This window comes from Heterodontus francisci, chromosome 45 (assembly GCF_036365525.1).
Source record: "Heterodontus francisci isolate sHetFra1 chromosome 45, sHetFra1.hap1, whole genome shotgun sequence".
Taxonomy (NCBI): Eukaryota; Metazoa; Chordata; class Chondrichthyes; order Heterodontiformes; family Heterodontidae; genus Heterodontus; species Heterodontus francisci.
The window spans coordinates 11,193,071-11,215,283 of NC_090415.1; positions in this window are offsets into that span (position 1 = coordinate 11,193,071).

Here is a 22,213-nt window from a genome sequence, read left to right on the forward strand (position 1 = left end):
GCAACTTAAAGGCAGCGAGCGGACGGGGCGGAGACAACCTGCTGTCAGCTCCCGGCTCCTGCTGCCTCTCTGTGTTTCTCTCTGGTCCTAAACTCTCCAATTCCACTGAAATTCGGGTATTCCAGAGTCCCAGGCTAGATCCTTCCTGTCTCTGACATCAGAATGTTTGCTGTCTCAAAGGTTTCACTTGAAGTAAAGACTCCATTTTCGACTGAAACCCGTTTCATTGCTGCACTGATGACTCTCTCTCAGCCGATCGCTGACATGTTCCATACTTTTCGATTAAAACCTTGAAATCAACAAACAAACAACACTGAATTCCCACTTTGAGGATTAGAAGGGGAGCAAAGTGCTTCTTTGACTGAAGAATCTTGTTATTTTACGCAAGAGGGACTCGGAAATCCGGCGATGAGACCAGACCCACAAACACAGTGGCATTAGACTAACGCGCCCGCCCCTTCAATACACTCTCTTACACAATATTCACATCCACACAATCTCAGGCCGAAATGTTCGTTAAATTTAGTATTTCCAGGACAGGATTTCCCCTCCGCTCGGCTTGTGCTGCAGATTCACGGTGGGTATTTGTATTTTCTAGACTCAGTAAGTGTTAAACACTCTGAGACTGGCGCTGCGAATGTTGTCTGTTTCCCAGATTTGGCGTCAAGAGCCAATCACAGCTTTGAATGTGTTCAAACCAATATCGGCTTTGATGTTATTATATTGATCACAAACACAAGCATGTTTCCTGACGGTGAAAATACAACTTATGCCCTGTCTCTCCCTGCATTCCATCCATATTTTTTTCTCGGTGTCCTAGACATCCCATTGTCAACAAGGAGAGACGTCCAGTTGCACAATAATCCCACATTCATACACAGTGTTTTTATTTTGTTCCAGGCAGTGACAGGCTGGTTCTCTCCGTGCTTAGTTTCAGGACTGAAGACGGATAAACACACCGTCAGATTCGAACATGCGAGCGGAGAAGTGACAGTGACCGTCTCACCTGCGGCACCGGTGGCGTGTTCACTGTTCCAATACCGTACGTCTCTTCAGCGTGTCCATAACACGCTCAATAACTTCATTCCTCTTTCATATACAACAACAGAGCGACAGAGAGGGAGAGTGAAAGAGAGAGAGGGGTGAGAGAGGGAGGGAGGCAGACCGTTTCAGTCTTACAATTTCCAACTGTGTGTCCCTTTCACACTGAATAACAGTATTTCACCTTCACCTGAATATTCAGAGAGAGAGACTATCAGTTCTCCAATAGAATGCATACATATAACACTTAGTAACAGTATCTCCAACATAGATACAGCACCAAAGGCAGAGGGAGAGAGACAGCATCAATAGCGAGAAAAAGGCGGAGAGAGAGAGAAAGATCTGGATTGGGGGAGAGGCTTGGAGGATGGTGAGATAGAGAGATATGTATTCACTTAGAATCATAGAAGCATCGAAATATTATGGCACAGGAAGAAGCCACTTGGCCCATCATGTCTGTGCCAGCCGAAAAGAATTCCACCTATTCTAATCCCAGCTGCCAGCATTTGGTCCGTCACCCGCAGATTACGGCACTTGAGATGCATATCCAGACCTCTTTTGTATGAGTTGAAGGTTTATGCCTCAACTACCCTTTCAGGCAGTGAGTTCCAGAACACCACCACACACTTTTTTTCAAATTCATTCATATGATGTGGGTGTTGCTGGCTCGGCCAGCATTTATTGCCCATCCCTCACTGCCCTTGAGGAGGTTGTGGTGAAATGGCTTCTTGAACTGCTGCACTCCATGTGAGGTAGGTACAGCCACAGTGCTGTTAGGAAGGGAGTTCCAGGATTTTGACACAGCGACAGTGAATGAACAACAATATAATTCTAAGTCAGAATGATGTGTGACTTGGAGCGGAACTTGCAGGTGGTGGTGTTCCCATGCATCAGCTGCCCTTGAGATTCTAGATTAGATTTTTAGATTAGAGATACAGCACTGAAACAGGCCCTTCGGCCCACCGAGTCTGTGCCGAACATCAACCACCCATTTATACTAATCCTACACTAATCCCATATTCCTACCAAACATCCCCACCTGTTCCTATATTTTCCTACCACCTACCTATACTAGTGACAATTTATAATGGCCAATTTACCTATCAACCTGCAAGTCTTTTGGCTTGTGGGAGGAAACCGGAGCACCCGGAGAAAACCCACGCAGACACAGGGAGAACTTGCAAACTCCACGCAGGCAGTACCCGGAATCGAACCGGGGTCCCTGGAGCTGTGAGGCTGCAGTGCTAACCACTGCGCCACTGTGCCGCCCCTGGTTGGTAGAGGTCGCGGGTTTGGAAGATGCTGTCGAAAGAGCCTTGGTTCGTTGCTGCAGTGCATCTTGTAAATGTTACACACTGCTCTGCTGTGTGTCGGTGGTGGCGGGAGTGAATGTTTGTGCATGGGGTGGCAATCAAGTGGGCTGCTTCGTCCTGGATGGTGTCGAGCTTCTTGAGTGTTGTTGGAACTGCACACATCCAGGCAAGTGGAGAGTATTACATCACCCAGTTCAGTTTCTGGTCAATGGTAGACCCTAGGATATTGATAGTGGGGGATTCAGCGATGCTAATTGCCATTGAATGTTAATGGGAGATGGTTAGATTCTCTCTTGTTGAAGGTGGTAGTTGCCTGGCACTTATGTGGCACGAATGTTACTTGCCACTTATCAGCACAAGCCTGGATATTGTCCAGGTCTTGCTGCATTTCAAAGAACAAAGAACAGTACAGCACAGGAACGGGCCATTCGGCCCTCCAAGCCTGCGCCGATCTTGATGCCTGCCTAAACTAACACCTTCTGCACTTCCGGGGCCCATATCCCTCTATTCCCTTCCTATTCATGTATTTGTCAAGATGTCTCTTAAACGTCGCTATCGTATCTGCTTCCACCACCTCCGCTGTCAGCAAGTTCCAGGCACTCACCAGCCTCTGTGTAAAAAACTTGCCTCGCACATCCCCTCTAAACTTGGCCCCTCGCACCTTAAACCTATGTCCCCTAGTAACTGACTCTTCCACCCTGGCAAAAAGCTTCTGACTATCCACTCTGTCCATGCCGCTCATAACTTTGTAAACCTCTATCATGTGGCCCCTCCACCTCCGTCGTTCCAGTGAAAACAATCCGAGTTTTTCCAACCTCTCCTCATAGCTAATGGATAGATAGCAGGAGGGAGAGATAGAGAAGCACAGTGGCGCAGTGGTTAGCACCGCAGCCTCACAGCTCCAGCGACCTGGGTGCAACTCAGGGTACTGCCTGTGTGGAGTTTGCAAGTTCTCCCTGTGTCTGCGTTGGTTTTCTCCGGGTGCTCCGGTTTCCTCCCACAAGCCAAAAGACTTGCAGGTTGGTAGGTAAATTGTCCATTATAAATTGCCACTAGTATAGGTAGGTGGTAGTGAAATATAGAGACAGGTGGGGATGTGGTAGGAATATGGGATCAGTGTAGGATTAGCATAAATGGGTGGTTGATGGTCAGCACAGACTCGGTGGGCCGAAGGGCCTGTTTCAGTGCTGTATCTCTAAACTAAAACTAAACTAAACTAATGCCCTCCAGATCAGGCAACATCCTGGTAAACCACCTCTGTACCCTCTCCAAAGCCTCCACGTCCTTCTGGTAGTGTGGCGACCAGAATTGCATGCAATATTCTAAGTGTGGCCTAACTAAGGTTCTGTACAGCTGCAACATGACTCGCCAATTTTTGTACTCTATGCCCCGTCTGATGAAGGCAAGCATGCCGTATGCCTTCTTGACTACCTTATCCACCTGCGTTGCCACTTTCAGTGACGTGTGGACCTGGACACCCAGATCTTTCTGCCTGTCAATACTCCTAAGGGTTCTGCCATTTACTGTATACCTCCCACCTGCATTAGACCTTCCAAAATGCCCTTCCCTCATCAATCATCTTCGTCACTTCCTCAAAAAACTCAATCAAATTAGTAAGACACGACCTCCCCTTCACAAAACCATGCTGTCCCTCGCTAATAAGTTCGTTTGTTTCCAAATGGGAGTAAATCCTGTCCCGAAGAATCCTCTCTAATAGTTTCCCTTCCACTGACGTAAGGCTCACTGGCCTATAATTTCCTAGATTATCCTTACCCCCTTCTTAAACAAAGGAACAACATTGGTTATTCTCCAGTCCTCTGGGACCTCACCTGTAGCCAATGAGGATGCAAAGATTTCTGTCAAGGCCCCAGCAATTTCTTTCCTTGCCTCCCTCAGTATTCTAGGGTAGATCCCATCAGGCCCTGGGGACTTATCTACCTTAATGCTTTGCAAGACACCCAACATCTTCTCCTTTTTGATAATGAGATGACTGAGACTATCTGCACTCCCTTCCCTAGGCTCATCATCCACCAACTTCTTCTCCTTGGTGAATACTGATGCAAAGTACTCATTTAGCACCTCACCCATTTCCTCTGGCTCCACGCATAGATTCCCATCTCTGTCCTTGAGTGGGCCAACCCTTTCCCTGGTTACCCTCTTGCTCTTTATATATGTATAAAAAGCCTTGGGATTTTCCTTTATCCTGTTTAGTTTAGTTTTAGTTTAGAGATACAGCACTGAAACAGGCCCTTCGGCCCACCGAGTCTGCGCTGACCATCAACCACCCATTTATACTAATCCAGCATGAATTCCATACTCCTACCACATCCCCACCTGTCCCTATATTTCCCTACCACCGACCTATACTAGGGACAATTTATAATGGACAATTTACCTATCAACCTGCAAGTCTTTGGCATGTGGGAGGAAACCGGAGCACCCAGAGGAAACCCACGCAGACACAGGAAGAACTTGCAAACTCCACACAGGCAGTACCCAGAATTGAACCCGGGTCGCTGGAGCTGTGAGGCTGCGGTGCTAACCACTGCACCCACTGTTTGCCAATGATTATTCATGACCCCTTTTAGCCCTCCTAACTCCTTGCTTAAGTTCCTTCCTACTGTCTTTATATTCCTCAAGTGCTTCATCTTTTCGACACGGATTGCTTCAGTAGCTGAGGAGTCACGAATCATGCTGAACATTGGAGAATCATCAGTGAACATCCCCACTTCTGACGTTATGATTGAAGGAAGGTCATTGATGAAGCAGCTGAAGATGGTTGGGCCGAGGACATTACCCTGAGGAACTCCTGCAGTGATGTCCTGGAGCTGAGATGATTGACTTCGAACAACCACAACCATCTTCCTTTGCACTAGGTATGACTCCAACCAGCGGAGAGTTTTCCCACTGATTCCCATTGACCCCAGTTTTGCAAGGGTTCTTTGATGCCATACTCGGTCAAATGCTGCCTTGATGTCAAGGCCAGTCACTTTCTCTTCTCTTCTTGAATTCAGCTCTTTTGTCCATGTTTGAACTAAGGCTGTAATGTGGTCAGGAGCTGAGTGGCACTGGCAGAACCCAAACTGAGCGTCACTGAGCAGGTTATTACAAAGCAAGTGCCGTTTGATGGCACTGTTGATGACATCTTCCATCACTTTTATGATGATTGAGAGTAGGCTGATTGTCCAGCTTGGACATGACCTGCTTTTGGTGTCAAAGACATACTTGGGGAATATTCCACATTGTCAGGTACATGCCAATGTTGTAGCTGTACTGGAACAACTTGGCTAGGGGCAGATCAAGTTCTGGAGAATAGGTCTTCAGAACTATTGCCAGAACATTGTTGGAGCCCAGAGCCTTTGCAGTCTCCAATGCCTTTAGTCATTACTTGATGTCACACGGAGTGAATCGAAATAGCTGATGCATTCAGGAGGAGTCCGAGATAAATCATCAACTCGGCACCTCGAGCGAAGATTGTTGCAAATGCTTCAACCTTATCTTTCGCACTGATGTGTTGGGCTCCCTCATCATTGAAGATGGGGATATTTGTGGAGCCACCTCCTTCAGTTAGTCTTTTACTTGTGTACCACCATTCATGGCTGGATGTGACAGGATTGCAGAGCTTAGTTCTGATCTGTTGGTTATGAGATCACTTGACTCTGTCTATTGCATGCTGCTTATGCAGTTTGGCCCCCAAATAATCCTGTGTTGTAGCTTCCCCAGGTTGACACCTCATTTTGAGGTATGCCTGGTGCTGCTCCAGGCATGCCCTGCTGTACTCTTCATTGAACCACGTTTGGTCACCGACCTTGATGGTAATGGTAGAGTGGGGGATATGCCGGGCCATGAGATTACAGGTTGCAGTTGAGTACAATTCTGCTGCTGTTGGTAACTCGATCCTCATGTACGAACATACGAATTATGATCAGGAGTAGGCCACTCGGTCCTTCGAGCCTGCTCTGCCATGCCATTCAATACGTTTTTGTCTCTACTGATTACTTCACATTTCCACCACCCCCCGGTAATCCTCCACTCCCTTGCTCGTGAAGAAACTATTTACTCTGCCTTAAAAATATTCAAAGACTCCGCTTATATCGCCGTTTGAGGATGAGAATTCCAAAGGCTCACGACCCTCTGAAAGAAAATAAAAATCTCCTTATCTCTGTCTTAAATTTGCGACCCCTTATTTCTAAACAGTGACCCCTAGTTATAGATTCTCCCACAAGGGGAAACATCCTTTCCACATCCACCCTGTCAAGACCCCTCAGGATCTTATATGTTTCAATCAAGTCACATCTTACTCTTCTAAATTCCAGTGGATACAAGCCTAGCTTGTCCAATCCTTCCTCGTAAGACAGCCCGTCCATTCCAGGCATTAGCCTAGTAAACCTTCTCTGTACTGCCTCCAACGCATTTAAACCGTTCCTTTCATAAGGAGACCAGTACTGTACACATTAATCCGAATGGCCCACAGAGCCTCATGGATGCCCAGTTTTGCATTGCTAGGTGAGGAAAACTTTCCCTTATCTCCCCTCTAATCTTTCTACCAAACACTTTAAGTCTTTGTCCCCTCGTCACTGACCTCCCTACGAAGGTAAATAGGCCCTTGACATCCACTCTATCCAGGCCTCTCAAAATGTTATACATTTCAATCAGATCTACCATTCTCTGTTCCAAGGGGAACAGTCCCAGGCCACCCAATCTTTCCTCATAGCTGCATTTTTTCCAGTCCCGGCAACATCCTTGTAAATCTCCTCTGTACCCTCTATAATGCAATTCTTCTTTGGCTTCCTTATCTCCACAGACAATGGATGTGGTCAGTGGTGTGTGGAGCAGTGCCTGGAGTGGCGATAAAGGCCAATTCTAGAGTGACAGGCTCTTCCACAGGTGCTGCAGTAAAAATTGATTGTTGGGGCTGTTACACAGTTGGCTCTTCCCTTGTGCCTCTGTCTTATTTCCTGCCAACTGCAGGAACTCACCACACTTTAGCCCCGCCTTTATGGCTGTCCGCCAGCTCTGGCGAACGCTGGCAACTGACTCCCACGACTTGTGATCAATGTCACAGGATTTCATGTCGCGTTTGCAGACGTCTTTAAAGCGGAGACATGGACGGCCAATGGGTCTGATACCAGTGGCGAGCTCGCTGTACAATGTGTCTTTGGGGATCCTGCCATCTTCCATGCGGCTCACATGGCCAAGCCATCTCAAGCACCGCTGACTCAGTAGTGTGTATAAGCTGGGGATGTTGGCCGCCTCGAGGACTTCTGTGTTGGAGATACGGTCCTGCCACCTGATGCCAAGTATTCTCCGGAGGCAGCGAAGATGGAATGAATTGAGACGTCGCTCTTGGCTGACATACATTGTCCAGGCCTCGCTGCCATAGATCAAGGTACAGAGGACACAGGCTTGATACACTCGGACTATTGTATTCCGTGACAATGCGCCATTTTCCCACACTCTCTTGGCCAGTCTGGACATAGCAGTGGAAGCCTTTCCCATGTGCTTGTTGATTTCTGCATCTAGAGGCAGGTTACTGGTGGTAGTTGAGCCGAGGTAGGTGAACTCTTGAACCACTTCCAGAGCGTGGTCGCCAATATTGATGGATGGAGCATTTCTGACGTCCTGCCCCATGATGTTCGTTTTCCTGAGGCTGATGGTTAGGCCAAATTCATTGCAGGCAGCCACAAACCTGTTGATGAGACTCTGCAGGCACTTTTCAGTATGAGATGTTAAAGCAGCATCATCAGCAAAGAGGAGTTCCCTGATGAGGACTTTCCGTACTTTGGACTTCGCTCTTCGACGGACAAGGTTGAACAACCTGCCCCCTGATCTTGTGTGGAGGAAAATTCCTTCTTCCAAGGACTTGAACGCATGTGAAAGCAATTACATGACTTCTTAACCACCTTGTAGACCTGTCCTCCTACCTTCTGGGTCAGTGGACATTTACTCCAAGGTCCCTCACATTCTCTACACAACTCAGTATATTCCCATTAATCATGTATTCCTTTGCCTTGTTTGACCTCCCAAAATGCATCGCCTCACATTTATCCGAATTTTATTCCATTTGTCATTTTTTTTGCCCATATGTCCAGAGCATCAATATCTTCCTGCAGCCTACAGCAATCCTCCTCGCTTTCTATCACACGACCAATTTTTGTGTCGTCTGTAAGCTTCTTGATCATTTCCCCTACATTTACGTCCAAATCATTAATATATACCACAATGAGCAGGTGACCCAGTTCTGAGCCAAGTGGAACGCCAATGGAAACAGCTCTCCAATCGCAAAAACACCCGTTAATAATTACCCTTTATTGCCTGCCACTGAATCAAATTTACATCCAGCTTACTGTATTTTCCCGCATCCCCCGGGATTTTATTTTTGAAACAGTCTCCCATGTGGGACCTTGTCAAAATCCTTGTTAAAGTCCATGTCGACCGCATCAACTGCAGTGCCCTCATACAACTTCCTTGTTACTTCTTCAATAAATTCGCTCAAGTTGGTCAGACGAGATCTTCCCTTCACAAATCCACGCTGACTATTCTTGACTAATCGATGCCTTTCTAAGTGACAGTTTATCCTGTCTCTCAGAATGATTCCAATATTTTGCTCACTACTGAGGTTAGACTGACTGACCTGTAATTATTGAGTTGTGGGCTGAAATGTCAGATTCGTTTTATCTCGAAAGATCCACCCGGGGAGACCGACGATACAAACTTATCTCTCACTTATATGGTGCCACAAGCAGCCACATTATTAATCTCACAATCTGAGGACGTGTCCGAAAGTGAGTCACACAATGTCCCAAATGTAACTTTTTTTCTGCCCTGTTGAGGTCTCTGCAATGTTTCAGCTCGAACCGTTCGCTCTGACACTCAGTGACCGACATTTTCAATGTGATTACATGAATCTAGGACTGTTACTGTCAGATATTAAATCCTGCGCGATCCCAGCAAACACACCGACTCCCTCCAAGGATTGCTTTGAGAAACTGGGCAAACATACTGCAGAGAATAAACTCAAATTGAACTTTATAAAGGGGTAATCTCCCAGATGTGAACCTTCTCTAATCTTACCCGCAGCCCCTGTTCCATTGCTCACAATGTGATAAAACTGAACTGAATAAAGTTCCAATTGTTTGTATTTTTGTTTTTCAAAGCGTTGCCGAAAGAAGCGCATGCGCGTTAAAGCCCCGCCCACACCTCTGATCGTTGATGACTGACAGAGCGCATGCGCTCCCCTGTGCCTGCAAGGCTATTGAACGGCATTTATTCAAAGAGGGGAAAGCGTTTGTTTTTAACAGAGGGAATGGAGATATTACAGTATCGGGGTAAGTCAGCAAACAGCAGTCTCCTTCCAGCAGCACTTTGTTTGGGGAAACTTGTCCGCAATCTGGCTCAGAGATCGTCATTGACTTTGGGGCAAGTTCAGGAGGGTTGCGAGTTGTTTGCAAGAGACAGAGTGAGGCAGGAAGTGATCCGGTAACATGGAGTGAGCGGCGGAAGGCAGAGGCATTTCTTGGGCTGCGTGTGCACTGCGTAAGTGAGACAAAACGTGAAGAAGCTGCTGTTGAAATTCATGGCTGTTTTTATCCTCAAACCTGTAATGCTTGTTCCTGGTTTAGCTCCTATTTCACGCTGTTTGTTGTTATTGACAAGTGAATAGTGAAAACAGAGCCGGACTGTTGGCATTTATTGCAAGGGGGATGGAATATAAACGTCGGTTGTTGGTGAGACCTCACCTGGAGTATTGGATACAGTTGTGGTCTCCTTCGCATTGGATGCAGTTCAGGCAAGGTTCGTTCCGTTGCTTCCTGCGATGAAGAGGTTGCGCTTTGAGGAAAAGGTGGAGCAGGTTGTGTTACACTCATTGGAGTTTGTAATAATCAGAGCTAATCTTATTGAAAAATGTAAAATTCTGAGGGGTCTTGACAGAGTAGATGCTGAGAAGATATCTCCCCTCCTGAGGGAATCAAGAACCACGTCGCACAGTTTCAGAATAAGGGGTCTCCCATTTTAGACGGAGGTAAGGAAGAATTTCATCTCACAAAGCGTCATTAAGCTATGGAATTTTCTACCCCTGAGAGAAGTGGATGCTGGATGATTAAATATATTCAAGGATGAGTTAATTTTTTGATCTACAAGGGAGTAATGGGTTTTTAGCCAGGCAGGATAATGGAGCTGAAGCCAAGATCAAATCAGACATGATTTTATTGAATGGTGGATCAGGCTGGAGAGGCTGAATGGCTGACTCCTGCTCCTAGTTCTTAGGTTATTACATTATAATGCCAGATGGAAATAGAAACCTGACCTGCACAAATATCCCTGCTCCATCAGGTCGTCCCAACCTTGGAGCAGTGTAGATGTTGGCTTGTTTCTGGATGTCCCAAAATTGCTGTGAAACTGCCAAGACACCTCGTCAGCAGATGCTGAGAGCTGCAGTGGAATCAGACAGTGACATTCTTTGTATTTTTGGTTTGATTTGTGATTAGTCATAATGATTATTAATTGAAATGTTACATTAATCTCTTTTCTAGCTTCCAACTCAACTGATCGTGACTTACAATACATAGTTTTCTTCCTTTCTGTTGGCAAATAGTTCAAGGGAGCAGAATGAATGTGTTGATTCCCAGGCACAAGGGCAAGTGCAGTCGGCTCCTTCCATCACAGACAAGGTACAGTACCACTCCCATCGGCCTTCAGTTCATGGCATTGTCACAAGAAGCAGATGTAGTCAAACTCTCACTGATCCTAAGTTTAGAGACCCATTTCCAATCCAGCAATCAAACAAATCAGAAGAGACAGACATTGTATCCAATCCAATCCAAATCAATACTGCTGAAAATTAGGTAAAGTTCAAAAGCAGAACCCACTATCAGAGTAAAAGGCACTCTGTCAATCTCACAAGAGGGTGCATCCTGGAGACAGTGAATCTCACCCTCACATGCCTGAAACTGATGTTGACAAAATAAAAATAAACACATTCATATAATGTAAACAGACAGGCACAAAGTGAAATTCACATTTACAAATGATTAAAAAGTTTAAGTAAAGATTAAAACATTCAGCCACAGAAAGGAAACTGACAGATACAGAGAAGAAAATGAAACCACTCACAGGCAAGAGACTGTCAGATAGAAAATAAAACCAGAGTCACCTAACAGAGACAGACAGTTACCAGTAACAGACATGGACACATTGCAGAGACTGAGAAGCACAAAGGAAAATCAATTCTTCAATAACAGAAATTGAAATCTAGGAATAACACACATAGACATTGTAGTAGACATAGATAGCTGCAGAAAAAAGAAAATGTGCTCACACACCTATCAGGAACTGTATGTTGCAGTTTAAAACGTACAGTTACAGAGCAGAAATCGACAGATTCAGAGAAAGGCCCCATGTCACACACTAGAATTTGAAAGATGCAGAATAAAACCACACTATATTACCTTAACTTTACCGGTGCAGCTTAGAACTGACACTCACATAACAGAAGACAACTGGTGCAAAGTGAAACTCACTCAAGTAATAGAAACTGACAGGTACAGATCAAAAACCACAATCATATCCCAGAAAATAACAGGTACAGAACAAATCAACAGTCACATAACAAAATCTGGCAGAAAGATAAATAAAACCACCTTCATTTTTCATAAACTGACAGGTACAGACTGAAAACTACATTCATATACAATCAATGCACTGGAACAGATTTAATCCCTCATTCACTTAACAGAAGCAAACAGATATAGGGTAAAGCACGGACTCAAATTCCAAAGATTGAAAGATCCAGAATAAACCCACATTCACATATCAGCAACTGACAGGGAAAGAGTAAATTCTTCCCACATTTCGGAAAGTAACAGGTACAGAATAAATGCCACCCTCACATATGAGAAACTGGCAGAAACAGATTGTAAAAAGACTCATATAGGAGAAACCTAGAGGTACACATTAAAATCAACATTCACATATCAGAAATTAGGAGAGACAGTAAAAAATGCCAGACTTAACTACCAGAGACTGACAGAGACAGTGTGAAATCCATAATGAATTGCAAGAAATTAACAGTTAGAGAGTGAAAGTCTCTCATCCACAAGAGACACTGACAGGTACAAAGAAAACCTAACAATTGCACTTCAGACCCTCACAGATACAGATCAACACGCACATAATTAAGAAGATTCATATACCAGATACTGACAGATACAGGTTAAAACTCACACAAACAGAAATAAAAAACAGACAGGTTCAGAATAAAATTGGCAGTCACATATCAGAGAATGACAATGTACAAAGTAAACCACACAGCCACATGTCAGAAACTGGCATGTACAGATTAAATATCACATCGGAGAGCAAGTAGAGATGTGGTGTAAAATCCACACTCAAAAACCAGACTGAAACTCTTACTCTTATACCAGACAGTGACAGAGAGAGGTTAAAAGCCTCAGCTACACATGAGACATTTAAGGGCACAAGTCAAACCTTAAATTGGCATACTAGACAATCAAAGATAAAGTGTGAACTCCCACTCATATACACAAGAATGTAATATTAACTGTCAAATCCACACTCACATACCATATACTGATGGGGACAAAGTACAACCCAGATACTTTTACACACAAGAAGCTGAAAGGTACAGAATAAGACGTTTCTCACATAAAACAAACTGACAGGTGCAGATAAAGCCACACTCAAAATCCAAAACTGACAGAGGTAAATTGTAGACTAGGGATTGAGAGATATACAGTGAAACTTACACCCGCCAAGACTGGTGTGGGAGAAGTCAGGTTCAGTTTGTGGGGCACTGGCACCAGCACTAGTGAAAGTGGAGGCTGTACCGTTCGAACAGTCTATACCTGAACTGAGCTGGGACCAGTGTTCGAGAAAACCATATAACTAGGGATGTAGAGAGGCACTTGATCTAATCAAAGGGGTAGAGGGATCAAGCTTTAGTAGATGTAACAAATCAAGGGTTAGAGTCAGTGCAGGAGAACACAATAGTAACAGGGGAAATGAAGGCCAGTGAATGGCAGGAAGGGGCAAAGAGAAAAAAAACCTAAGAGCAGACCGACAGTCAACACTAGATGTGACAAAGATAACAAAAAGGTAAAACCAAAGGCTCTTTATGTGAATGCACATAGCGTTCATAACAAAGTAGAGGAACTGATAGCACATGTTGATGTAAATAAATATGATCTCATAGCCATTATGGAGACATGGTTGCAGGATGACAAGGATTGGGTCCTCAATATTGATGGATATATAACATTCAAGAAGAACAGGAAGCGAGGTAAAGGTGGAGGGGTGGCACTGTTAATCAAGGATCGTATTGTTGCAATAGTTAGACATGACCTTGGTTCAGGAGATCAGGATGTAGAATCGGTTTGAGTGGAGATGAGGAATAGTCAGGGAAAAAGGCACTCGTGGGAGTCGTCGACAGGCCCCCAGACAGTAATCACAATGTAGGATGAAGTCTTCAAGAATAACTAATGGGTGCTTGAGATAAAGGGATGGAAATAATCATGGGTGATTTTAGTCAACATATAAACTGGAAAAAATCAGATTGGTAATCGAAGCCTGTATGAGGAGTTCATAGAATGCTTTCGAAATCGTTTCTTCGAGCAGCATGTTCTAGAACCATCCGGCGAGCAGGTTATTTTCGACTGGGTATTGTGCAATTTGACAGGATTAATTAATGACCTCAGATAAAGGCACCTCTTGGTAGCAATGATCACAATGTGACTGAAGTTTGCATCCAGTTTAAAAGTGAGAGGAGTGTGTCTAAGACTAGTATTGTAAACTTAAATAAGGGCAACTATGTGGGCATGAAAGCTGAGCTAGCTGAAGTGAACTGGGTTACTGGGCCAGGAGATAGTTCAATTGAGAAGCAGTGGCAGACATTTAAGTGGATATTTCAGAATACTTAAAATAAGTATATCCCTACTATAAAGAATAATTCCAAGGGGAGGATCCCCCATCCATGGTTGATTAAAGAAGTTAAGGAAGGCATCAACCTGAATGAAAAGGCAGAGAATTGTGCAAAGATGAATGGCAGGTCAGATGATTGAGTCATTCTGTGCCATTCTATATATTCTGACCAAAGGTTAATCAGGAGAAAAGAAATTAGAGCATGGGAGTAAGCTAGCTAGAAATCTAAAAACGGATAGCAAGGGTTTCTGCAGGTATTTGAAAAGGAAAAGTTTAAGTAAATTGAGTGTTGGTCCTCTATGGAATGAAAATTGGGAGTTAACGTTTGGTAATAAGAAAATGGCAGAAGAAATGAATAAAAAAATTCCTTCTGTCTTAACAATAGCGGAGACAAAAATCATTCCCGTAATAGCTGTAAATCAAGAGGTGGATGGAAGAGAGGAACTTGTTGAAATTACAATCACCAGGGAAGCAGCACTGAGTAAACTGATGGAGCTGTGGGCTGACAAGTCCCTGGGTCCTGTTGGTGTTCATCCTAGTGTCTTAAAATGGTGGCTACTGAAGTCATAGATTTGTGGGTGTTAATTTTTCAAAATTCGTAAGATTCGGGAAAGGTTGCTTCAGACTGGACTGTAGAAAATATAACCCCTCTATTCGAGAAGGTAGGGAGGCAGAGAAAGGGTAACTATAGTAATCTTAAAGCAAAATACTGCAGATGCTGGAAATTTGAAATAAAAACAATAAATGTGGGAAATACTCAGCAGGTCTGGCAGCATCTGTGGAGAGAGATGCAGAGTCAACATTTCAGGTCAGTGACCCTTCATCAGGGTAACTATAGACCCCGATAGCTTAACCCCTGTGATCAGGAAGGTGGTAGAATTGCTCAATGAGGAGGCTACAGCTGGGCATTTAGAAAAACACAAGGTCATCAGGAATATTCAGCATGGTTTTGTGAAGAGGTAATCATGTTTAACTGATTTATTGAAGTTCTTTGAAGGACTAACATGCGGTGTGGATAAAGGGGAATCCTTTGACATAAAGTACTTGGATTTCCAGAAGGTATTTGACAAGGTGCCACATAAAAGGTTATTGTGCAATGTATGAGCTCATGGCGTGGTGGGTAACATATTGGCATGGATAGAAGGTTGACTGGCTGGCAGAAAACAGAGAATGCATAAATGGGTCCTTTTCTGATTGGCAGGATGTGACAAGTGCTGGGATCTCCACTTTTTACAATTTATATCAATGATTTAGATGAGGGGAGCGATAACATGGCAGCTAAATTTGCAGATGAAACAAAGATAGGTAGGAAAGTATGTTGTGAAGAGGACATAAGGAGGTTGCAGATTGATCTAGATTGGTTGAGTGACAGGGCAGAAATCTGGCAGATGATGTACAATGTGAGAAAATGTGAAGTTGTTCACTTTGTCAGGAAGATCAAAAGATACATCAGTGTCGCGTGACTGCAGAATTCTGGGGTGCAGAGGGATCTAGGTGTTCTGGTGCATGAGTCAAAAATGTTAGTGTGCAGTTACAGCAAGACATAAAGAAGGCAAATGGAATGCTATCCATTATTATGAGAGGAATTGAAAATGACAATAAGCCTGTTATACTTCAGTTATACAGGTCATTGGTGAGACCACATCCAGAATACTGTGTGCAGTTTTGGTCTCCTTTAAGGAAGGAAGTAAATGTGTTGGAGGCGGTTCAAAGGAGGTTTACTTCAGAGAAGTGAGCGTAACAGCTAACCGGAAGAAAAAGACACAAACTCAAATACCAGAGAATGAGGGTTACAGAGTAAAACCCACACTCACTTATCAGTAATAGCCATTTTCAGAATTAAAAACCTTTCCCATCTTCCCATTGCAGCGACTGACATGCACAGAGTAAAACTAACAGTTATTTAGCAGAAATTAACAAGCACACTTGTAAATGTACACTCACAGAATAGAAACTGTCAGTTCAAGGTAGAAGCAGATTCACACAGATCAAATTGAATGTTACAATGTTAACTCCATAATTAAATACCAGAAGCTGATGGGCACACAGTAAATCTTACAATAGCATACCAGACGCAGACAGACAGTGAAACAACATTATCACAGAGTGGAATCTGACAAGTGAAGAGGAAAATTTACAGTAGCATATCAGGGAATGAGAGGGAAAGAGTAATTCAAGCAGTACCATAAACCAACAAGTGCAGAATCATGGCCATACAAAGAAGTGTGATGCTGATAGGTACAGGGAAAATATTACACTCACAACAGATGGACAGAAACAGAATAAAGCACATACACATAAAGTAACTGAGGTACATAGCAAAATCCACATTTACATGTCAGAAACAGACACAGAGAGCAAAACACACACTCACAAATTGTACACAGATAAATACAGAGTAATAGCCACATTCACATTACAGAGACTGGTAGATGTAGGGTCAAACCCACAATCAGTTACCACAATCATAAAGTTACAGAATAAATCAGATAATTGCACTGCAGGAACTGACAACATGCTGGGTCAAATCCTCATTTGCATATCAGAACTGAAAGGTTAAATATTGATCCCACATTCACTTGCCAGAAAATGTACATCTCCATGTACAGTGTAAATGAAAATGGAAAATGCTGGAAATACTCTGCAAGTCTGGCAGCACCTGTGGAGAGAGAAATTCAGTTCACATTTCAGGTCAATGACCTTTGATCAGGACAGACCTTTCTGATGAAAGGTCATTGACCTGAAAGGCTAATTCTGTTTCTGTCTCCACAGATGCTGGCAGTCCTGCTGTGTATTTACAGAATTTTCTGCTTTAATTTCCAATTTCCAGCATTAACAGTATTTTGCTTTGTATTCGGTGCAGTTTAAAGATCTTACTTCAATACCAGTAATTGACAAGTACGAAGGAATACTCATATTCACGTAAGAGAAAGTGAGCGATTCAAACCAAAACCACCGTTCAATTCATCAGTAAATGACAGGTGCATAAAAAAATCCACTCACATCAGAAGCTGCAGGTAGAGTGAAAAGTGCACATGCACATATCAGTAAGTGACAGAGATAAATATAGTCACATTCCACATTCTGAGATAAAGAATGAATCCCTCACACACATACCATACAAAGAGGGACAGATATTTGGACAGATCTAGGTGTGTAAGAGATCCTTCATTGTTCGTTAAATATAAACAAACAGATCCTGTCTTTCAGAGTGGCAGATGCAGAATAAGTTCTACACTCAGACTGTACCATTGATGAACAGCTACAGAACGAATGTCATTCATAAAAGTGGTGTTAGGCAGGGAGTTCCAGAATTTGGGCTGAGTGATGATGAAGGAATGGTGTTATATTTTTGAAGTCAGTATGTTGTGCAAACTAGAGTTGAAATTGCAGGTGGTAATGTTCTTATAAGCTTGCTGCCCATGTTCCAGTCAGTAGCAGATGTCATGGGTTTGGAAGGTGCTGTTGTACGGTACTTCCTCAGGTTGATGCAGTACATCTTTTAGATGGGACACACTGTGCACTGGTGGGTGGAGGGAGTAAATGCATAACCTGGTGAATGGTAAGATAATCAAGCCTGCTGATTTGTCCTGGATGGTATCAAGCTTCTTCGGTGTTTTTAGAGCTGCACTCAACCAAGCAAGTGGAGAGTAATCCATCAGAATTCTGACTTGTGGCTTGTAGGTGGTGGAAAGACTTTGGGAAGTTCTCCCTGTGTCTGCATGGGTTTTCTCCGGGTGCTCCAGTTTACTCCCACATGCCAATGACTTGCAGGTTGATAGGTAAATTGGCCATTATAAATTGCCCCTAATATAGGTAGGTGGTTGGAAAAAATAGGGACAGGTGGGGATGTGGTTGGAACATGGAATTAGTGGAGGATTAGTATAAATGGGTGGTTGATGGTCGGCACAGACTCGGTGGGCCGAAGGGCCTGTTTCAGTGCTGTATCTCTAAACTAAACTAAGTTAGGACATGAGTTGCTCATCACAGAATTCCCAGTCTCTGACCAGCCCTTGAAGCCATAGAAGTAATATGGCAGAAGAAAGAGTAAATCCTTTAGTCATTTCCCATAAAGCAACATGCACATAAGAATGGGCATGTGCAAACAAGATACTGACATGCCTTGGACACAAGCTGCAATCACTAATCATAGGCTCATGGAGACAGAATAAAACCGCGATCACATACCAGTAACTGAGAGGTACATAGTAAAATTCACATTCACATATCAGGCACAGAAAGGCAAAGAAAAACACTTGCTGGCAAATCCAACACAGACAGACACAGAGTAAGAGCCACATTCACATTCCAGAGACTGACAGATCAAGAGTAAACACTCCAATTAATTACAAGTAACAAACAAGAACAGAATAGAATACATACTTGCATTTTAGTATCTGACAGGTACCCAGAATAAAATAAACATTCACGTATCAGAAACTGACAAGTGAAGAGTAAAAGTCACAGTAATATGTCACAAACTGACAGATACAGGGTGATCTCACATTCACTTGCCAGATTATAAAAGGTAATGAAAAAAATCTTTCTTCCAGACCTGAAACTGACAGGCACAGAATAAAGGAGCGACTGACATTGCAGTAAGTGACCAGAATGAGGAAAATCCATATTCACATGTCAGAGACTGACAGCTGAAGAGTAAAATCTGAAATAACATCACACTCTGACAGATATGGATTGATGTCACAATCACTTGCCAGCAACTAGCAGGTACAGAGTAAAGATCTTTATTCCATACCAGAAACTGACAGGTACAAAGAGGGATGAGGTCATGCAACATGAACATCAAAAGCAAGGTAGCAGATTAAAGAAAAGTGGTCCACAAAGGTTGTAATCACTGGATTACTCCCGCTGCCACGTGCAGGTGAGTATAGGAATAGGAGGATAGAGCAGATGAATGTGTGGCTGAAGAGATAGTGCAGGAGGGAGGGCTTTAATTTCCTGGATCACTGGGTCTGTTTCTGGCCAAGGTGGGAATTTACAAGTTGGACAGATTGCACCTGAACTGGATCGGGACCAACAGCCTTGCTGGGAGGTTTGCACGTGCTTTTGGGGGAGGGGGGTGGGTGGTGGTTGTAAACTAATTTGGCAAGGGGGTGGGATACAGAGGGGACGTGCAGTAAGGGTTGATGCACAGTCAAATATAGAAGAGAAACTGAGTCAGTCTGGAAGGCAGAGAAAATGCAGACCTGTTAAGACAGAAGCTAACAATGCAAGGCTGGATTGCATCTATTTTAACACAAGGAATCTTACTAGTAAGGCAGATGAATTGAGGCCATTTATTAACACATGGAAATATGATATTATTGTTTTCACGGAGACATGGTTGAAGGAAGGGCAGGACTGGCAGCTCAATATTCCAGGGTCTAGAAACTTCAGGCATGACAGGGGAGGGTATAAAATAGGAGGTGGCAGTGCACTGTTGATTAAGGAGTCAATTACTGTATAAGGAGGGATGATATCTTCGAACATTCCTCAAATGATCCATATGGGTAGAACATAAATACAAAAAGGGGGGCAATCACTTGGCTGGTAGTGTACGACAGGCCTCCAAACAGTCAGGGAGAGATAGAGGAGCAGATATGTAGGCAAATCTCAGAGAGGTGTAAAAATAATAGGGTAATAATTGTAGGGGATTTCAACTTGCCCAATATCAACTGGGATCGTCTTCGTGCAAATGGCTTAAAGGATGCAGAATTCTTAAGGTGCATACAGGAGATCTTTTTGAGCCAGCAGGTAGAAAGTCCTACAAATGAAGGAGCCATGCTCGACCTAATCCTAGGGAGTGAAGCCGGACAAGTGGTAGGAGTGTTAGTGGGGGAGCATTTCGGGGATAGTGGCCATAACTCTGTAATATTTAAGGTAGTTATGGAAAAGGACAAAGAGGTACCAGAAATAAATGTACTCAATTTGGGGAAGACCGATTTCAATATGATAAAACAGGATCTTGCCAAAGTGAACTGCGAGAAGCTACTTATAGGAAAGTCTACATCAGACTAGTGGGATTCATTCAAAAAGGAAATAATGAGAGTTCAGGGCCAACATGTTCCCATAAAGGTGAAGCATAGGACCAACAAATCCAGGGAACCCTGGATGTCTAGGGATATAGAGGATTGGATAAGGACAAAAAAAGAGGATTCGGGCAGAAAACAGCGGAGGCCCTAGAGGATTATAGAAAATGTAAGGGGGAGGGCGGAGTGGGGGGAGGTGGTACTTAAAAAAATATATAAGAATAATAAGCAGAGCGAGGAGGTGACTTGCAAAAAAAGTCGTGTCTAACAAACTTGATTGAACTTTTTGAGGAGGTGACTCAATGTGTAGATGAGGGTAAGGCAGTTGATGTTGTCTACATGGACTTCAGTAAGGCTTCAGATAAGGTCCCACATGGGAGATTGGTTAAGAAGTTAAGAGCCCATGGGATCCAGGGCAATTTGGCAAATTGGATTCAGAATTGGCTTAGTGGCAGGAAGCAGAGGGTGATGGTCGAGCGTTGTTTTTGTGAGTTGAAGTTTGTGACCAGTGGTGTACCACAGCGATCGGTGCTGGGACCATTGCTGTTTGTAGTGTACATGAATGATTTAGACGTGAATGTGGTAGATATGATCAGTAAGTTCGCAGATGACACGAAAATTGGTGTCATAAATAGTGAGGAGGTAAGCCTTAGATTACAGGATGATATAGATGGGCTGGTAAGATGTGTGGAGCAGTGGCAAATGGAATTTAATCCAGAGAAGTGCGAAAATGTGAGGTGATGCATTTTGGGAGGCCTAACAAGGCAAGAGAATATACAATGAATGGCAGATCCTAAGATGTACAGAGGGTCTGAGGGACATTGGTGTACTTGTCCATAGATCACTGAAGGCAGAAGCACGGGTAGATAAGGCGGTTAGGAAGGCATATGGGATACTTGTCTTTGTTAGCCGAGGCATAGAATAAAGGAGCAGGGAGGTTAAGAGGGAGCTGAATGAAATGCTAGTTAGGCCACAGCTGGAGTACTGTGTACAGTTCTGGTCAACTCACCAAAGGAAGGACGTGATTGCAATGCAGAAGGTGCAGAGGAGATTTACCAGGATGTTACCTGGGCTGTGGCATTTCAGTTATGAAGAGAGACTGGATTGGCTAGGGTTGTTTTCCTTGGAGCAGAGAAGGCTGAGAGGGGAACTGATTGAGGTATACAAAATTACACGGGACATTGATAGTACAGATAGGAAGAAAACGTTCCCTCAGTGGAGGGATCAACAACCAGGGGAGATAGATTTAAGTAATGGGCAGCAGGTTTAGAGGGGACTTGAGGAGAAAATACTTCACGCAGAGTGTGGTTGGAATCTGGAACACACTACCTGAAGGGCTGGTAGAGGCAGGACCCCTCATAGCATTTGAGAAGGATTTCGATGAACACGTGAAACGTCATAGCATACAAGACTATGGGCCAAGTGCTGGAAAATGTGATTCGAATAGATTCATGCTTGATGGGAGGCAAAGACACAGTGGGCCAAAGGGCCTGTTTCTGTGCTGCATAACTCTATGACAAATGTAAAGGAAAGCCAACATTCACATAGCAGAAATTCACAGATCCAAAGCAAATCCACCATACAGTTCAGCAGAAAGTGAGAGGACAGAAAAAACACACACTCACATACCAGAAATTGGCATACAGAATAAAATTCACACGCCCGTATCAGAAACTAACTTGTACAGATGTAAATCCACAATCATACAGCAGAGAATGAGATGTATGACTAAACCCAGCTTCTGACACTTGAGGCTACCGTACACAGAGTGAAAACAATGCTCATGTCTCATACCAGAAACGGCCAGATGTAGGTCACAACCCACACTCACATATCAGAACGGGCAAGTACCTTGTAAAATATCTCTTAATGAACCACTGACAGGGAGACAAT